The sequence below is a fragment of the Enhydra lutris genome, unplaced genomic scaffold, assembly GCF_002288905.1.
Source record: "Enhydra lutris kenyoni isolate GAN:26980312 unplaced genomic scaffold, ASM228890v2 scaffoldscaffold9, whole genome shotgun sequence".
NCBI lineage: Eukaryota > Metazoa > Chordata > Mammalia > Carnivora > Mustelidae > Enhydra > Enhydra lutris.
The window spans coordinates 15,403,881-15,412,156 of NW_019154093.1; the positions used below are offsets into that span (position 1 = coordinate 15,403,881).

At 48.5% G+C, this 8,276-nt stretch overlaps 1 pseudogene; it reads left to right on the plus strand.

The window, feature by feature from the left end:
• The first annotated feature begins 666 nt into the window (after positions 1-666).
• Positions 667-1,203, plus strand: LOC111143368 (annotated as a pseudogene).
• Positions 1,204-8,276: the final 7,073 nt, after the last annotated feature.

Sequence of the window (8,276 nt, forward strand, 5' to 3'; positions counted from 1 at the left end):
CACCATGGATATAAAAAGCACTTAATACTAAATTACTATGATCGTAATAGCTGTTCTTTATTCAGCCTTATTCTACATGGCATCATGGCTCGGTAGTTAAGTGTGCCTGAGCTGGAACCTGATTGTCTTGGTCCAAATCCTAGATCTGCTATTTACCAGCTCTGTGACTTTGGGCAGGTTACTCGATATCCTCCTGTCTCAGTTTTACAGCTATAAAGCATAGACAATGAAAGTCTGCAACTCATAGGGCTATATGAGTCCATGCTCTGCTGATAAAGCATTTAACCTGGCACACCACATAATAAGCACTAAATAAATATCACATTTTTGTATAGCAGATTTAAGGCTTTATCTATATTGGTTAACAAATTTAAACCTCAAAACAAACTTGTGACACAGACATTATTATGATTCCCACTTATCAGTTGAGAAAATCAAGAGTCAGGTGGGTGCCTGGGTGGCTCAGTCTTCAGGTGTCTGCCCTCGGCTTGGGTCGTGATCCCAGGGTCCTGGGGTCGAGCCCCACGTCGGGCTCCCTGCTTGATGGGAGGCATGCTTCTCCCTCTCCCACTACCTCTACTTGTGTTCCCTCTCTCGCTGTATCTCTCTCTGTCAAATAAATAAATAAAATCTTTAAAAAAAAAAGTGCTTTCGGCCTGAACCGCCATCTTCCAGTAATTTGCCAAAATGACCAACACAAAGGGAAAGAGGAGAGGTACCTGGTACATGTTCTCTAGGCCTTTTAGAAAACATGGAGTTGTTCCTTTGGCCACATACATGTGAATCTACAAGAAAGGTGATATTGTGGACATCAAGGGAATGGGCACTGTTCAAAAGGGAATGCCCCACAAATGTTACCATGGCAAAACTAGAAGAGTCTACAATGTTACTCAGCATGCTGTTGGTATTGTTGTAAACAAACAAGTTAAGGGCAAGATTCTTGCCAAGAGAATTAATATATGCATTGAGCATATTAAACATTCAAAGAGCCGAGATAGCTTCCTGAAGCGTGTAAAGGAAAATGATCAGAAAAAGAAGGAAGCCAAAGAGAAAGGTAGTTGGGTTCAGCTGAAGCGTCAGCCTGCTCCACCCAGAGAAGCACATTTCGTGAGAACCGATGGAAAGGAGCCCGAACTGCTGGAACCCATTCCCTATGAATTCATGGCATGATAAATATAAAGAAAATAAAAGACCTCAAGACTGTAAAATTGTTTCTCTTAATTGAGTAGAAGTGTAGTGTCCTTTCCCCCAAAAAATATTTAAAGCAAACTTTTTGCCCTAAAAAAAAAAAAAAAAAAAAAAAAGTGAGAGAGGTTGAGTAACTTTCCCAAGGTCACCCAATAAGAAAGTAGCAAAAACCAATTCTGTTTGACTCTAAAGTCATGTGCTTTCCACGGCACCAAGTCGCTGTCTTCCATGAGCTTCTGGCAAGAGGTCCCACATCAGTGTAATGCTAGATTGTTGGTGACTCTTTCACAAAATCCTCCTCCCTTTAGTGAAGTTGGAATATATGAAAATAAAGGACAGAAGGGTCCGGTGTAGAAGGCAGCTTTACTGAGGGTTTCCCTCCTCCCCAGCCCTTCTTTATCCCCTGTGTGTGAGGCCCAGTTCTCTGGTAGAAGTTGGAAGTCCAGCTTGGAAGAGCAGAGAGCTCGGGGGAGGACTTTCTTAAGTTCCAGCTCTCTGATGAGTTGACAGGCAGAGGGGAGCCACGGGCAGAACCTGGCCACAGGGCACCAACCCACACCAGGCCCAGGTCTGCAGACAGCTTTTGCACACTAAAAGTCTTTGAACAGGGGCACCTGGGTGGCTCAGTGGGTTAAAGCCTCTGCCTTCAGCTCAGGTCATGGTCCCAGGGTCCTGGGATCAAGCCCCACAGCATCAGGCTCTCTGCTCAGCAGGGAGCCTGCTTCCTCCTCTCTCTCTGCCTGCCTTTCTGCCTACTTGTGATCTTTGTCTGTCAAATAAATAAATAAAATCTAAAAAAAAAAAAAAGTCTTTGAACATCACCAAGAAAATAAAATGAAATGGCATTAACCCAAATCACTTTCTTGCCAGAGAACTTTACATTCTTAAAGGAATCCAAAGTCTTAGTATACCTCCTACAGAGTAGGCATCTGGTAGCCAGACCAGTTGAGTGCCCATCAAGGCTCTGATCATTGCCCAGCCCAGTCAGGCCTCTGCCCATACCTCTACATAACCGAAGTCAGTCCTCTGCTCATAATTCTACACAACCAACTCTCCTTGAGTATTCAGAAGCAGCTCAATTGCTAAAGAACCACCTAGGCAAACATAAAACTTAGCCTTACAATACCTCTGGGAAAGAGAAGTGTCTGGCTATATTATTAATTGCAATCATTTACTAAGCCACATTGTTTTAGGCACGCGATCCTTTACTAAGCCACGTGCTCTAGGCAAGCCACATTGCTTAGCATGACCCTTGTCACAAATTCCACCTAACCCCCTAACCCTCACTTGTCCCTCTAGTTCATGGCTAGCTCCTGATGGCTCCTCCCCTGTGCCTCTCCCATGGCCAGATGTCCATTTGCAATCAAATAAGAACTGGCTAGATTCATCCTGGACTCTAGGAAGCACGACCCTGGCTCCTCAGTGAGGATACAACTTGGTGTCAGGACAACAGCCTATGATGGGGCCTCCCTGGAAATCCCCAGGCTACTTTCATAGCTCAATCAAGACGGCAGAGCCACTTATCAGTGCACAGGTGAGCTGTCTATGCTTTGTGGACTTCCCACATGCCCTGATCACAGGCCTCTCTCGCAATCCCTTCTATCTACACCTGCCTCTTGCTTCCTACATACACACTCAGGACTCCTAAATGAGGATGGAGCAGGAGGGAAATGGCCAGGTTGTAGATTCATTGAAAATAGCAGGAGCTCTGTAGTTGGATAGACATAGGTTTGAATTTCACCATTTTACTTAGCAGCTGTGTGACTTAGGCTGTTCACTTAACTTCTCTGAGTCTTACTTTCTCATCTCCAAAAAGGGGAATTATCGTCTGTACTCTTGGGGTTTCTGTGAGGATTAGAAACAATATATGTGTGTGTTATGCCCAGTGGCACTCAACCAATGTCAGACATAGGTGGGTCTCTTCATACTCATTAAAATATATATACTTTCTGATCCCAGGAACAGAAGTTCATGCCCCACGAATGGGTCCCTGCTCAGCAGGGATTCTGCTTTTCCCTCTCCCCCTACCCTGCTCCAGCTCTCTCTCTCTCTCTGTCATGCTCGAGCTCTTTCCCTCTAATAAATAAGTAAAAATTTAAAAAATAAATAAAATAAAAGCGTATATACTTTCTGTCCCTAAATTCTTACAATGACCAAGCTGCATGGTCAGCCCACCAGTGGTGTTGCTGTGATGAGCTTGGTTGGGTTATAGCTAAGTTTTCCTGTTAGGTCTAGACCTCAGTCTCATGCAGACATGGAAGTTTTGGCCCCTGTGTCCATGGTTTGCCTGGAATTGTCCCAGTTTAAGGACTGAAATTTCCACATCCTTGAAGCACTGGATATTTAATCTTGGGAAAACTGGAATGGCTGGTCACCCTATGAAGGCAGCTGACCCAGAGCAGGTGGAGCAGCTGTTAGACCTAAGAGAAGAAGCTGGGCTTCCCTTAACCACTCCCAGCTGGATGGATGGGCCAGCCAGGTGGACACTTACTCAGCCCCTCCTTCCTGGTACCCAGCAAAGTCCCTGTTAAGCAGAGGTCGTGGGTGACACCTAGAGGCTATATTAAAAAACTGCAGTCTGGTAATCACCCACCTGCCCCTTGAGGCCTTAGTTTGTTCGTTAATAAATATTGAGGCACTGGACAGAAGTCTTAGGGGTCTTGGAAGACATCCTCAAGCAAGTTAAGCTGAGACCTACTGCTTGATAAAGTGTTAGCTGGGTCAAGGCAAGTGGGAAAGAAAGTATCTTGGGCAGGAGGGAACAAAAAAGACTGAAGTTCTGAGTGGGAAGAAGCATGAAACTTTCAAGAAACCACAGTATGGGTGGGGGTTGGATGGTGACACCAAAAGTTGGAAAGCTTGTCAGCGGCTAATCAGCTAGGAGAAATTTTTTTGGTCTTTTCCCTAAGTACAAGCAGAATTTAGTGAACATTTTAAGCAGGATAATGACATAATCAGATCTACATTTTTCAAAGCTAACTCTGGCTACAAGGTGGGACTGGTTAGGACAGTAGTAAACCTAAAACCAGACAGGCAATTAGTAGTGTCCGGGTGATGCAGAGACAGTGAGGCCCTGCATGTGGGTGGTACAGAGGGATGAAGAGGGAGGTGATGGCTTGAGAGATGTTATGGAAATAGAATGGGCAGGGACACGGGGATTAATGAGGTGAGGGGTGAGAAACAGCAAGATTCAAAAATGCTGTAGGTTTCCGAATAGGACCCCTGGAGGGCCGTGGGACAAGTGCTGAGATGGGAGCATGAGAAGAAGAGGGAAAATGTTGGGCATGTTGAATATGAGGTGACGGAGGGACATCCAAATCAAGATGGCAAATAAGCAGTTGAATAAAGATTAGGAAGGGGGACATAGATGTGGAGATTATCCAGCAAGGAGATGGTAACTGAAGCCCTGAGCAGCACCAACATTTACAAATAGGCAGAGGCAGAGGAGAGAGAATTCACCAAAGGAAAACCAAGTGAGTATGATGTTATAAAAGGGGGGCAAGAGTATTCAGAAAGTAGACAGTGGTCAGCTGCAAAAAATATTCTGAGAGGCAGTGAGGTGAGATCTGAACGTTGTCCACTGAACAACGTGAAAATTATTGCTGACCTTAAGTCCTTTTAAGGAAGAATAATGGACAGAAAGACAAATACTGCATGATTTCACTTATATGAAGCTCCTAGAGCAGTCAAAAGTAGACTAGGGCTTCCAGTGGTTGGCGGGAGGAGAGAGTAGTGAGGTCTTTAATGAGGACAGAGTTTCAGCTGGGGAATAGGGAAAGCATTCCCTAGATAATGATGGAGATGGAGGTACTTAATACCACTGAACTTGCACTTACAAAAGGCTAGCAAGATAAATCTTACTATGTTATGTGTATTTTGCCACACATGCATACACACACAAAAGTCACCTTCTCTGTGAGGTCTTCCAGGCCATCCTTTGTTACATGTCAAGCACTCCACAGACTCGGAGAGAAACGGAATCAGGTGGAGGAGGGGCAGGGGCAGGGGCAGGGGCAGGTGACCGGCGGGAAAGGAAAGAACTACCCCAGCCGCCTCCGCGAGAAGTGGGGAGCGAAGGGGCTGGGAGGAGCGGGTTAAGCTGAGGGCAAGGGTGACACCTAGAGGTTATATTAAAGAACAGCAGCTGACAATCGCCCACCAGGCCCAGGAGGGAAGGAGAGTGACGGGATGGGACCTGAGAGGCGCGAGTTCCGGAAAAGGAATGTCAGTTCAGGCTGGTAGAGGGGAGACGGGACAGGGGTGAGGTCAGGCTTTGAGCGGAGGAGCGTGCACCTCCGCCAGCCCCCGGGCTCGAGCTGAAAGCTGCGGAAGGGACTTGGTTGTACAGGTTCAGGACGTGTATAGCCCCTCCACAGCCGGCTCCCCACCCCTGCACCTCCGCTGTCCTGGCCGCTGTGGAAGGCGGATGTGGCACGAGGCCTCCTGCAGCGCCATCGCCTCACCCCTCGGACCTACGTGCCCTCCAGCGCTCACCCTTAGCATCCATAGCCCGAGCAGGAAGGCAGTCGCGGACAGGCACGGAGGACGCCATCATGCGGAAGTTGCCCCAGGGTCCTGACCGGGAGATGGCGGTCTTACATTGGTCACAGCCCAGATGCCAGCAGGGCTGCAGGAATGGGAGTCTGGCTTGGGGCGGGGGGGGGGGGGGGGGGGGGGGGGGGGGGGGGGAGGGAACCAACATCAATGACCACCTCTACCCTTTCCGCCCCCCGCCCCCCAAAATGGCCTCTGGGTCAAGGTCAAGCACAGTGCTGTTGCAGGGCAATATGCCCTAACGAAAATCTCCTTTTCTTTAAGTCAGACCCTTCTTGGCCTTTAGAAATCTACCCTCTCCCTCAGGACCAGGTGGGAAGTGATGGGTTAGGGGACTCGTTTCTGTGCCCTCTGTCGGTACATAGGGCCCTTGAGTGGAAACCCCTCTGGCTGCACCAAAGGCCTGGAAGCACTAGAGCTGCTCACCTGGGGCCCTGATCATGATAGCGTGGACAGAAGATAACCTATTCTGCCCCAGCCCTCACAGAGCGCTATCCCCAGGGGCCCTAACCCCAGATTCCACACCAAAGCCAGGGCCTTCCTAGAGCCTTCCCAGTGCTCAAACCTGGGGGGGGGGGTCCAAATGTGGTTGTTACTCTGAGTTCTACTGCAGCCCCTCTCCTTGTGACATACAAACCCACTTTGTATGCCCTGATGCCACATAGCTGGGCTCCGGCGCATAGGCTAAATCCTGGACCCCTTGCCAGGCTGCAGAATATACTCTTATTTAATCACAACAACCCTATGAAGTAGGTACTATTATTATTCCCACTTTTACAGAGGAGAAAATCAAGGCTCAGAGAAGATAAGCAACTTGCCCCAAGTCATACAGCTACTAAATATTGGAGGTAGTTTTCAAACCCGGGTCTATCCAGCTTTTGGAACCCATGTTCTCCAATTTACTAGTCTGCAGAGTAGCACCAAGTGCTTTTTACCACCGCTGATCAGCTTCTGGGTACTGCCTTCCTGACTGCAAGACTAAACATGCAGCCAGACCTCTTTTTCTCAGCCCTGTGCCTCCATCACATCCTTCTTCCTCTTGCCAATGAACTTGCCAATGACGTCATACTGAATGGTATTATATCTGCTCCCTGACAAAAGAATCTCTTTTGCAATGCCTGGAACCATAGCATCTATCCCAAATGTCTCCCCAATCTTATGCTCTTGCTCCTCTGAGGGTTTGGCTCGCATTCCTGACCTTTTTGCTTATGCCATTTACCCCTGAAGTGCCCTTCCCAAACCCTCCAAGAGCCACCCACTGAAGTCTCAGAAGACTCCTACTATCTACTCAATTCTACTCAATCCAGTTATCTCACACAATTCTGGGTCTCAAGCCCAGAAAAGCCTATAGAAAGCTTCTCTGGCCCAATACCCAGTCAGGAAGCTACAAGAAGGGCTTGAGTTCTAGTCCAATAGGGTCAGGAGGGAGAGAAAGGACACTAATGCAGCTGTTTCTTTCAGGTCCACCAGTTTTTTTCTCCAAATCTTGCTTGGGTCAGGAGGCAAAAGATTGTTGAGAGAGAAGTGGGGTTGAAGAAAGAGGCGCAGTTGAGAGACTAACAGAGAAAGAGAGGTTTGTAGGAGCCATACAAATGACCTATCTTCCTATAACATCAGTTTCTCTGGACCAATTTGGGGAGGGAAAGAAAATCTGTAAAAAAATATTTTGATATTTTTAAAGTTTTAAAGGAACATTACACGTCAAAGGCAAAATTCTCTAGCATTTTTTAAATCTTTTTTTTTTTTTTTTTAATTTGACAGAGATCACAAGTAGGCAGAGAGAGGGGAAGAGAAGCAGGCTTCCTGCTGAGCAGAGAGCCCGATGTGGGACTCGATTCCAGGACCCTGAGATCATGACCTGAGCCGAAGGCAGCGGCTTAACCCACTGAGCCACCCAGGCGCCCCAAAATTCTCTAACATTTTTAAGCTAAAACAGGACACTGGTAAATTCCTTGCTTGGGGCAGGGGCGGGGGTAGGCGGTTAGGAATTCTGGCTCCTCCCCCGGCTAGGATTGGTTCCCTTTGCTCTTAAGTTTAGGGGAGGAGAAAAAGCCCGGCTGCTGGCACCAAGTGAAGGCTGCTATTGTGGTCTCCGGGGACGGTGGTAGAAGGGTGGCTCAGTGCCCGAGGGCATGGCCCATCAAGAGGCTCTGGGAAAGGGCAGTCCTGCGTCCCCGCTGTACCCTTGGCGACACGGTCTGCGTGGGAGGGGAAGAGTGTGAGCCGCGGTCCCTGGCGCCGCCTCTTCTCTCCGGCTGCACCCCAGCTCAGGCTCCACGTGGTTTTCACCACTGGCCCCGCAGACCGGGTGGTCCCAACGCTGCTCTGGATTGGAGAGGTCGTGGCGGAGAACCGCGAGCCCCAAAGGAGTGAGTCTGTGATTTCCTCGGAAAAGAGCGAGGAATACGCTCTGCCGGAAAACTGGACTCCACAGGCTTCCGACGACGAACCTTGGACGGAGGGTCCGGGAGTCCTGAAAAGCCAGGAGAGCGGCCCTAGGGGAAGGACAAGCCAGGGTCATCATCCGGACCGCC